This window comes from Simochromis diagramma, unplaced genomic scaffold (genome assembly GCF_900408965.1).
Source record: "Simochromis diagramma unplaced genomic scaffold, fSimDia1.1 OVJJ01000603.1, whole genome shotgun sequence".
In the NCBI taxonomy this organism is placed as follows: Eukaryota; Metazoa; Chordata; class Actinopteri; order Cichliformes; family Cichlidae; genus Simochromis; species Simochromis diagramma.
Genome location: NW_024387414.1, coordinates 22,079,986 through 22,091,308, shown reverse-complemented (window position 1 = coordinate 22,091,308; position 11,323 = coordinate 22,079,986). Strand labels below are relative to the sequence as shown.

At 41.1% G+C, this 11,323-nt stretch overlaps 1 protein-coding gene across 9 annotated transcripts in view; it reads left to right on the top strand.

Moving 5' to 3' along the window:
- Nucleotides 1–10,058: 10,058 nt before the first annotated feature.
- The window catches only part of acsf3 (acyl-CoA synthetase family member 3), a 37,090-nt gene continuing 35,825 nt past the window's right edge, over nt 10,059–11,323 (top strand). For 5 of the 9 annotated variants that reach the window (XR_005693153.1, XR_005693152.1, XM_040011594.1 and 2 more), the window contains exon 1: nt 10,063–10,152. The gene's annotated coding sequence lies outside the window, so the exon portion shown is untranslated. The other 4 variants (XM_040011597.1, XM_040011598.1, XM_040011595.1 and 1 more) reach the window with 4 other exon arrangements.

Below are 11,323 nucleotides of genomic sequence, written 5' to 3'. Positions count from 1 at the left end.
TAAATATCAGCAATATTTAAATCACAATATACCAAAACACATTTAATTCAAGAAACACGTACCACTACAGTTAAACAACCTCCTCTCTTCTTTATGCCATGTGAACATCTATAAGTTTTATTTATATAACACCTTTTCGAGGCACCTTTCAAAGACAGACGTGATGAAACAGACTGTAATAAAAGTTTCAGAATTATACATCATAGGTAGGTGAAACCTAGCAGCACAAGCAATAAATAGACACATTTAAAATTAAAAACAAATAAATTAAAAGCAACACGAAATAATTCAAAATAATCAGTAAGAAGAGATGATGAAACATAACAGGAGACAACATAAAAGTAGCTTAAACTGGAAGCACCAAGAAAATCGACTTTTAAAAATACGTTTTTTGGAGAGATATAAAAGATCACGGGGAACTTGTCGATCTGATCTCCCTGGGGAGCTCGTTTCAGAGAGTGGGTTCCCTAACAGAGAAGGCCGCTCACCCTTGATACTAACTGTCACCTGAATTATTTACCTGGCCTAAACAGGACCATGCTATGTTACTTCGGGTTAATACATTTTCATTTTTTCTAAATGAATATTTGCACGTTTCCAACTCAGAAGGCAGAAAGTGGATGGAGTGATTATATAGACTGTAATAAAATACTGTCCTAAAATCCAGGAAAGTATGCTGCAGCTCAAGGTTAAACTTTCACGAACACACGAAGCAATAAGAGCTGCACTTCAGTTATTTCATGCTGGTATGTAAACCAGTTTCTAACCTGCACTTTGTTTTATTAATATGTATGTTTCCAACACTCAAAGGTCTGTACCTGAATGATCAAAATAGTCTTTTTAAGCTGTAAAATGTCCACATTTTGATTTTGTTTGTAGACTCATTCAGGTAATTAAACCATACCTGAGTCTAGTTATTGCAAACCAGCATTTTAACATAAAAACATATGGAAATAAAAGCAAGAGAAAGAACAGACAGTAAACTAACTGAAACTGCTGTTTAAGTACAGTGGATCAAATGGCAGCTTGTGAGCATTTAATGCAAATTTCATGCAAAGCCACCCTGAAATACAGAAACACACAAATATAGAAATTATAGCAGCATCTCGGTGAAACAGAAGCCACTGCGTATTTCTCTTATGATTACATGAAAGAAGCGCGAACACAAAATCAAATCTGTGTGTGTGTGTTTGTTTTTTATGTGTCAACATCTTCTGATGTGCATTTCATATATGCCTGCATAGATGGAGCACAAGTAAATATTATCTTGTGTACAAAAAGATACTGTTAATCTGTTCTCAAACTTCATGGTTTAAAAGAACCGCAGCTAATTAACCGCACACCAGAACAGGAATACATTTTAATATTGATCCCCTTATGTCCCTGGTGCTTTGTCTGTGTGCATACATGTGTGTGTATGTGTGTGTGTGTGCGCGTGTGTATGCATGTGTGTGTACGTGAGTGCAGGCAAGAGTATGATTATGAATATTTTAAGAGCACATTTAACATGGCGAAGCCGGAGCAGGCTCGGTGAGGGATTTGCGCCTACTCTTCAGCTAATGACCCCAGGCGCTTCCAGCAAAGCTTCTTCATATTTTAAAGAAAGTCGATAGAGCTGCAGCCCAGTCAGCAGCATTAAGATTCATACAGACGCCACAGGGACCCTGAAAAAATTAATAACACGCGTGTCTAACAATCCTTCCTGCGATTTAGTGGAGCACCCAAGCTCTCTGCCTAAAATGCAAAGTAGTAATGAACACACAGATAAGATAAATTCTGAACACGCGTCCCCTACCCCTCAAGTCATTGCACAAACGCACTCTTACACCCACTCTTTCCTGCATCCCCTTTCAACAAACACACCCACCGCCACTTCTGACCAAAGGTATCCAAACACTCTTTCCACCGTGCTGCACTCTGTGATTTTACCATCTGTATTTCATCTGTCTCACCTTCACTCGGAAAGAGGAGAAAGCACAAATCCATCGGTTTTAAGAGACCCTGTGTGTCACAACTGAACTCTCTCAAGCTATAATGAATTTTCAAGACTTCTCATCTGCAGATGTGCAGAGGCATTGACAGGTGCTCTCACTTTAAGGTTAGTCATTGTCTAGACTCCATCTCAGCTGCTCTTTACCCCTAGAAGTGTTCACTGTGCTGCTGGTAGCCCTTTTTATCATCCAGCAAGACAGAGACACACACATGTAGTGTGTTTCTACAGAACGTACTCCTTTTTTATTGTAAAATTGTACAAATTGTACAAATAAAAATAAATATATACCCATTTCAATTATTTATTTTTACCAGTGAAACCAATATAACATCTCCACATTCACAAATATACATTTCTGACATTCAAAAACAAAACAAAAACAAATCAGCGACCAATATAGCCACCTTTCTTTGCAAGGACACTCAAAAGCCTGCCATCCATGGATTCTGTCAGTGTTTTGATCTGTTCACCATCAACATTGCGTGCAGCAGCAACCACAGCCTCCCAGACACTGTTCAGAGAGGTGTACTGTTTTCCCTCCTTGTAAATCTCACATTTGATGATGGACCACAGGTTCTCAATGGGGTTCAGATCAGGTGAACAAGGTGGCCATGTCATTAGTTTTTCTTCTTTTATACCCTTTCTTGCCAGCCACGCTGTGGAGTACTTGGACGCGTGTGATGGAGCATTGTCCTGCATGAAAATCATGTTTTTCTTGAAGGATGCAGACTTCTTCCTGTACCACTGCTTGAAGAAGGTGTCTTCCAGAAACTGGCAGTAGGACTGGGAGTTGAGCTTGACTCCATCCTCAACCCGAAAAGGCCCCACAAGCTCATCTTTGATGATACCAGCCCAAACCAGTACTCCACCTCCACCTTGCTGGCGTCTGAGTCGGACTGGAGCTCTCTGCCCTTTACCAATCCAGCCACGGGCCCATCCATCTGGCCCATCAAGACTCACTCTCATTTCATCAGTCCATAAAACCTTAGAAAAACCAGTCTTGAGATATTTCTTGGCCCAGTCTTGACGTTTCAGCTTGTGTGTCTTGTTCAGTGGTGGTCGTCTTTCAGCCTTTCTTATCTTGGCCATGTCTCTGAGTATTGCACACCTTGTGCTTTTGGGCACTCCAGTGATGTTGCAGCTCTGAAATATGGCCAAACTGGTGGCAAGTGGCATCTTGGCAGCTGCACGCTTGACTTTTCTCAGTTCATGGGCAGTTATTTTGCACCTTGGTTTTTCCACACGCTTCTTGCGACCCTGTTGACTATTTTGAATGAAACGCTTGATTGTTCGATGATCACGCTTCAGAAGCTTTGCAATTTTGAGACTGCTGCATCCCTCTGCAAGATATCTCACTATTTTTGACTTTTCTGAGCCTGTCAAGTCCTTCTTTTGACCCATTTTGCCAAAGGAAAGGACGTTGCCTAATAATTATGCACACCTGATATAGGGTGTTGATGTCATTAGACCACACCCCTTCTCATTACAGAGATGCACATCACCTAATATGCTTAATTGGTAGTAGGCTTTCGAGCCTATACAGCTTGGAGTAAGACAACATGCATGAAGAGGATCATGTGGACAAAATACTCATTTGCCTAATAATTCTGCACTCCCTGTATGTATCGTGTGAGTTATTTCTTTTCTTTCTCATAAAGATTGTAACAAAAACAAGTAGAATTTTCAAAGACAAACAGTTACAGAGCACTGAACACAAAAAGACTAAAATAAATAACAACATTAAGTGCTATAACAGCTAATAAAAGGATACGCTAAGACACAATGACATAAATAAAAGGAACATTATACTTTGTAAAAGAGTCCATTTGTTGTTTTAAATCATGTTCCCCTGAGTAAACTCCATAAAATTAACAACAAAATAAAAATCTTCACATTTACTTTGGTTAAAAGAAAGAAAACAAATTTAGTCATTGAGATAAACTCTAGCTTAATATCTCACATTTGCAGTCTCTGTGTAGAGTTTAAGTTGAAAAATCTATTGAATGCACATAAATGGGCTGAGTTTCAGGACTACCAGTAGGTGAGGTGTTGCACTGCAGTGGGTTTCCCTAAGAGTCAGGACACACAGTACAGCGGCAGGCTCTGCCCTCCCTGGGAGGCTAGACAGCATATGGCACTGTCTCCCAGAGAACAACACACCACCCAAGCATCCTGGCAGCCTTCGTGTGTGCGTTTCTCCCTGTGTCTATGTTATGTGTGTAGGGCAATTGAGGGTGTGTGTAGCTGCTTATGCTGTGCTATGGGCATGTTTGTAGGAGATGGAGCAAGACAGATGGCTGCCAAGTAGAAAAATAAATTCAAGGAAACTCTATTGGAAAGCATGTATTGGAAATCTTTCTCTTGCGCAGTCACTTAAACCACACAGATATCAACATGGCAAACATTTTACAGACTTTGGGAAACAATGCGAACAGCCACCTCCTGGTGTGAACTCTACTTTTCTCCAAGTTTCTTTATCAGCATGTTTCTAAACAAAAGTGACTGAAGAGAAAATGATTTCAGTTTACATCTGGTTGTAATACAGCACAACAGCATGCTACGCTTGTTTGAATGAGACGATTTAACACTTTGAATGTTCGCAGGCAGCGTAATGTTGACGATGCAGGACAGAGGGAGTGAGGTGAATGAGAAAGCCGGGCCGAGGCCCTGATTGTCCATCTAGCAGAATAGTTTCCATTTCCATATGAGAGAGTTAAAAGGGAAAGAGGAGAATCAATAAGGCATTAGTGGAAAGCTATCAAAAAATTCTTGAGCAGTCTAAAGCCTATTACAGCCAGTAGGTCAGGAAGTTAGATAGAATTTATTTAGAGGGTGAGTAAGCTTAAGACTACAGTTAAATCAACTTTATTCTGTCCATTTGACTGCACCGTCTCCCTCGGTTATTCAAGAACGTGTAAATTCCAGTTTCGGGCATTTTTATGTTCCCTTTTCTGTTCTACAGTGTTTGCCCCCCCCGGATGGAGCTCGATATTTTGAGTGAGAACATCTATGCAGACAAACATATCTGCTCTCCATGAGGCATGAGTCCAAGTTGTGGTGCCAAACCACACAATGCACATCCACCGCACACAGCCACTTTAAATCCTCTGGTGGAGATATCACTCTCTAAGGCCATGATGAGAGGCTCATATAAGCAGCTCATCAGCAGCCTGTTTGCCCATATGTGCCTCACACCCTTAGTCCCCAGTGAGTCCTGGCTCTGTGCAATGAAACCATCTCATCTGCCAACATGGACAACTTGAAGGAAAAAAACAATCCCTCTTCTACTTGGGCAATTTTGCCCTTAAATGGCTAATGTTATAATCTGCATAGATAATGAAGTCAGTCCACCAAGTCAAGGGCCCACTCCAGAGCTGGCCAGCAGAAACAGAAGAAATATAAAAGGTGCACATAGGGGTGGGCGGTCTAAACGGTATACGGTAGAAACGATATAAATTTGGCCAACGGTATACCGCTCTACCACGATAGCGCATGTTGATGGTGTCATTAAGCTGCGCCTGTTTTGGTCGAAAGCATTGCAGCGGCTACAAACAACATCATCTGCAAATTATGCCGGGCGACAGTAATAGCAAAGAGATGAAGCACTTTTGGAAAATGATGAAAGCCGAAACCTGAGCTTCCTCCACTTCCCTACCCCTCATCAAAGCATGTGCTAGATTTCGATGTCTCATTATGGAAATTTGTGAGTTTTGTTTTTTGTTTTGTTTTTCATTAATGCTGAATTCTCTCGCAGCTGCTCTATTCCCATGCTGTTGCAGTATATTAATGACTAACCTCGTATTGTGGATGGATTATCTCAGTTGTTTTCCTGACTGAAGTTCGGTCCGTTTACAGCATCCTGCCATGTGATTGCATTTGCCCCTAACCACCAGAAACTCTCACATTAACTTTCATCGAGTGGAAAAAAGTTAGCGCTCATCCTCCAGCTTCACTGTGTTAATGTTATGCTAACATAGCTGTGTAGCTAGCGATTGCATAGCATCATTATATACCAGCTAGCCCAACTTCAGTAACCCTACAAACGTCACTGCTGTTTAGTTTTCTGTCTTCATTTATGTTGGAAGTGATAGCAGAGCTGTACGTTTGAATTTTTCAGAAATCTCTCAGTCAGAACATGCTATATATATATATTTAGGTGGAAACTAGCGAGCTAACTTCTTGCTAACTTCTAACTTTGTTAAATGTAATAAATTCTGTTTTCATGGATGCCTGGATGTTAAACTTAATTGTTACACCTGGTAAAGCAGCAACGCTGATCATTTTATTAAAGATGAAAGAATTTAGGACCCAGATTACTCCGCGAGGCTCCTGACTACGGTAGCCGTAATGCTCCGACAATCCATCAAGCGGTGCGGCTTCATAGCTTACCAAAGTCGAACTAAAACATTTTTTGACAGATTTCTGTGCGCTGTGTAGCACATAAAATCGGTTCGAGGTCAGTAAGCACAACCAGAATTCATACATAAGGCACACTGTCGATTTTTGAGAAAATTAAAGGATTTTAAGTGCGCCTTACAGTGTGTAAAATACATTATACAGAAGAAAAAAATATATCGCAATATATATCGTTACCGCACATGCTTCAAATTATACTGTGATATGGATTTTAGGCCATATTGCCCAGCCCTAGGTGCACATTCAATAAAAATTTGTTAATGAGACAGATGCAGACTCAGGATGACAAACTGAGGCCAGTATAGAAAAGAAGGAGGCACAAATTAATTTCACGTCATCAGATAATCAAATCTGATGAAACACGTCTGACTCAGGGGAGGAAAAGAAGCAGAAGAAGCAGTGATGACATATGCTATGGGAAGCAGACAGACAGGAGAGCAGGGTCCAGTGTCATATCTGCAGTGTGTCTGCAGGTCCCGCGCGGCGATGGTTCGCTTATCCCCCTGCCACCACACATATGTTTGGGACATGGAACAGTTGGATGTGGCCGAGGGCAAAAATGGGTCAGACTGACACAGATGGAGAAAAAAACTCCCACTGGGTCACTGTCAGATGACTAACACCCACAGAAAAAAAAGTGAGAATGTGTGTGTGTGTGTTTATATGTGTTCAAGTGAGTGATTTATTCAACTTTTGACAGATTTTAACAGCTTGCCAACAACGTTGCTCTCGAAACAAGGATGAAAAAATACTAACACAACAAGTTTTGAATTCAAATTGGGTCAGGCAGTTCTCGAGTAGCCGAGAGAAGAACATGAACTCTGCAGAAAGCGAGGGGATAGCAAGAATTCCTCGTGTTTCATTTGGCATTTTGCCGTCTTAATGTCTCTTCCCTTCTCTGCCTGCCTTCACTTTACCTAATGTATAAACATAAACAAAAAATATGTGATCGATAACTTGACTGGGTGCCCATAATGTCATTAAAACTCAACAAGGCTCGTTGTAAACACAATGTAATTTTTTTTTTCTTCTTCTTCTTTTTGGATCACTACTAACAGCCTTGGATGGAAGAAGAGCTGACATTTGGGATAAACTGAAACATTTGGGTTTTTGCCACGAGGTGTTCAGCGCAAGAAAAATCAATTGAGGAAATCCCCCAAACCTTTCTGGAATGATGGAGAAGAGCTGGCATTAAATGCAGCTCAGCTATGAAACAGCAGACGATATGATTTGTGACAAGAGTTTAAAAAAAAACTACAGAGCTTTAAACAAATTAACATCAGGGAATACTGTCTATCGGCTTTATGATCACATCTCCCAATGATTTTATTGAAAATTCTTCTTCCATTTGGAGGTAATCTTCCTAACCTTTGCCATCAATCCATGATGTCACAGCTGAAATGAATTCAAAAAACCTCAGATAAATGCCCTCAGTTGTCAAAACCTCCATTAGAACTGGAATGTAAGGCAGTAATTGTAGAGTTGAAAGGTCCATTTGTTCATTATCAAAATGGTAGTGAGATTCCTTTCAGAGTAATCCTTGGCTTTTCGATTTGCCTATTCAACGCTATTTCCCAACACAATAAGACATGCTGATGCCGCTGTATGAAGATTACTAAGCTCAAATTCCTATGTCCTTCAGAAAGCTGTGTCGCTGCCTCTTAAATGTGTCTTTTTCTCAATTTGCTTTTTCTTATTTTGAAGCTTTCAAATCTGTTTTTGTCAAGCAAAAGCTTCCAGTTGCATCTGCTGCTTCTTTCACAAGCCTTTAACTTTCCCTTAAAGTGAACCGCACCATCGCGCAAGGACACCCATGTCCCTTTGCGCAGGACACAAGCAACGTCGTCAACTGTGCATTAGCATGTGGGTGGCATGTGCTCCGTGAGGCAGTCATATGTTTACATCCAATCTCTTGGATGAAAGTCAAGTTTGCAGCTGCAGCCTCGGAATAATTCATCGCTCGCCTTTTTTACCCAGGAGGAGCCACAGGTAGTTGATGAAGTGGCAGTGCCAAGACTCCCAACTGGCGAAGACGAAGCGCAGCTGCCAGGAGTCAGCGTGGCCAGATGCCGCTGCTGATGTACCATGTGTTCCAAGCAGGGCAACAGTGTGTTTGTGTGTGAGCTGGGGTGGGAGGGGAGAGAACGGCACGCTTGCCAAGACATTCTCACATTGATGCCAACCTGACACATGCCTGGGTACTCCCCACGGTTTGTGTTACCATCTCAGCCACTCTCACAGATCTGTGGGGGGTCCCCTCTTTTCTCTTTTCCTCTGATGCCGTCCCTTGCCAAGATGAGAGTTGGCGCCTGCTTGCGGCCATCCTGCCCATCAGTGGCGAGATCCTTTAAGGTGTTCTTTTTTGAATGGCGCGCTGGCAGGAGGCCACCACAGCAGAATGCCAGCCTCTGCTTACTATATACTGCATCTAACCCTCGTTTTTCGCAATGTAGCCAAAACCGTAACTCCTTGCGATAGCCGTGTCTCGTCCTTACATGACAAGCGTGTCTTTATTATCCTCCCCTGTTCATCCATCCCTGCATGTCACAAGTAGCTGTAAATAAATCTCTGGCTCAGATTCCCGTCCCCACATAACGCACGTCGAAGACATGGCCAACTTCCAGGAAACAAATCCAAAAACACGGGTCTTCTGCGCCTTATTTCGTTACATCAGAGATGACATTCGGTCATTTTTGAGTTGAATCCTTCGAAAATCTGGCAGCGCCATCTGCGTCAGAAAAACACTGAAGACTCCAAATTCCCTACAAATAAAGGATTCTCTGGAAATTACATAGTTGCTGGGGTAGCATAGCATTCCCTTCAATAGCATTTTCCCTGCGAATGGGAACGAGTGGTCTTTGCCACTATTCCTGAGAGTGGAGGGGAGCACTGAGAAACAAAGGCTCCAGTTTTTAGGAACATGCCATCCTCGTTTGCAGTGTAGGGGGTTTGGGGAGGGAAGTGAAAACTTTTTGAACGTGTGCCATGTCTGTACCATTCTCTTATCTGAGGCCCGCGACTGCCAGCTGGCGGCTGAATGTGCCCACTTGCACTGTGATGATGAAGCCAGCCAAGCTAGTTGGCACGCTGCGTGGTGGGACTGGCACGTGATCTAAAACACAGCACTGTGTGGAGCGGCTGCGTATACATCCCGCTCTCCCCTCCCGTGTCCTCCTCTCTGGCGAGCAGCTTCTCCACTGGATCTGCAGGTCCTCAGTAAAGTGGGTGGAGGTTATGCCAACAACTGCCAAGCTGAGTTAATAACCACAGGATGACAGAAAAACACAGCTCATGCTAGTTTGTTTATAATTAAGGATTTAGTTATCTGAAACTATCTTTTTGTTGGCCTGATATTTAACTCATTTCTTATTATTGTTTTGCCCCTTTAATCATCAAAATAGGAAAATTAATTGAGTTTTAAAGCAGCAGTACAGTGATAGGCAGAGACAAGATCATGGGTTTTGCGTTGCTATATCCAGACATGCTTTGAATGTGTGATTGTCATTTTATTTTATGTAAGTTTTTATTTTGTAGACTAATAAAGTAAGATCATTAAAAATCATTTAAAACATTGTTCAAGGGTTATTAAAGCTGCGTATTTAAAGTGTCAACCACCCTGCAGAAACTGGCTTTGTGCTGTATACTTACGAGACGGGAACTGTTTAAACCACTATTGTTTCAAACCGGACGCTTAATGCCGTGGCACTGTCCTTCACTCCAAGAAATGCCGACTGTTATTGTAGGTAAGGTGAAAGTGAAATAGTTCATAGAGAAAGGTGTAGACAGTGAAACTGGGTGTTATTTTACGAGATATCGTTGTGTTTGTAGCCGTCAAACGCGGAGGTGTACCGTTCATATCATGGCTGATGTCCGGTCACCTGTCCTCGCTGAATAAAGTGAAAGTCAGAGACGGTCAGAGTCACCTGGACTGAACACAGTGGCGTTAAGATGAAGAGGTTATTTCGGTCGGTGGTCATCCTCATCATCGTCCGTCCTCCTGTAACTTCACGCTGTTGCTGTTTAAAGCTGTTTAAGTCGACAAGTGACTGAAAGATGTTAATGCTATTAAAGAGTCACGATGTTGTTAATCATTGATTAAAATAATGTTTAAAATAATAGCGCAATATATGTTAAGTAACTACTATAACAGTGAAAGCTTAATTGACCGATTTTTAGAATTTTAGAAAAATCCCCAGCCTGGAGAAGTCATTTCTGTTGAAGTCAGGGGCATTTTCAAGCTTTTTCTTTCTACCAGTTGGAGCCATTTCAAATAGATGCATCTAGAGAATTCCTTGAGTAATTTTAAGTATTCGGGTAAATATCCGCTACTGTGACAGGAAATCTGTGAAATCTGTAGCAAATCTGTAGCAAAGGTCAATATAAAACACCCAGGCCTTGAAATTGGGAACACTGATTTCCACATATGAGGTGTACTCTGTACCATGAAACTATTCAAATCATAATTTCTTGAAGATGAAATCAAAATCAGTTCTTTATGCTAATATGTCATTATTGTTGATGAATTTTCAACCATAGTTTTATAGAAAAAAATATTTTTATTTTTAATTCCAGTTGTAGTTGTTATTTATTTGCATTCCTTAAAAGAAAAAAGTAGTTTTAGTGTGTGAATGTTCCATAATTTCTCTGACTTGGCTCATAGGAAAACATGAATTGGTTTTGTATTGCCTGTTTAATAATAATATATTTTTCGTCATGTTTTCTTGTTTTTATGACAAAAAAACAAGTTAATGTGATATTCCAAAAATATAAAACCACCTAAAAAAATCTAGAAAGGCTTTTGTCTTGTAGTCTAAAACTTGTGGTGGTGTTCAGCCCCCCTTTCCATAAATAATTTTTAGAAAGAGTCATATGTTTAGTTTAATATTAGTTTAATTCATATGTTCAGGCAGCATT